Source organism: Micropterus dolomieu, linkage group LG08 (assembly GCF_021292245.1).
Source record: "Micropterus dolomieu isolate WLL.071019.BEF.003 ecotype Adirondacks linkage group LG08, ASM2129224v1, whole genome shotgun sequence".
NCBI lineage: Eukaryota > Metazoa > Chordata > Actinopteri > Centrarchiformes > Centrarchidae > Micropterus > Micropterus dolomieu.
In genome coordinates, this window is record NC_060157.1 from 20,977,128 (window position 1) to 20,977,393 (window position 266).

Below are 266 nucleotides of genomic sequence, written 5' to 3' on the forward strand. Positions count from 1 at the left end.
CCTGACTGCAAACGCTCTGTCCCCTTTAGTTTTCAGTCGAGACTCTGGAACAGACAACAGACCTCTGCCCGAGGATCTCAAGGTACGTGCTGGTGCGTATGGGACTAAAAGGTCAGAAATATAACAAGGCGAGAGGCCATGAAGAGCTTTAAAAGTGATCAATAGAATTTTAAAGTCAATTCTAAAACATACTGGGAGCCAGTGTAGTGAAGCTAAAATAGGAGTAATGTGGTCATATTTCTTTGTTCTGGTTAAAAGCCTGGCAG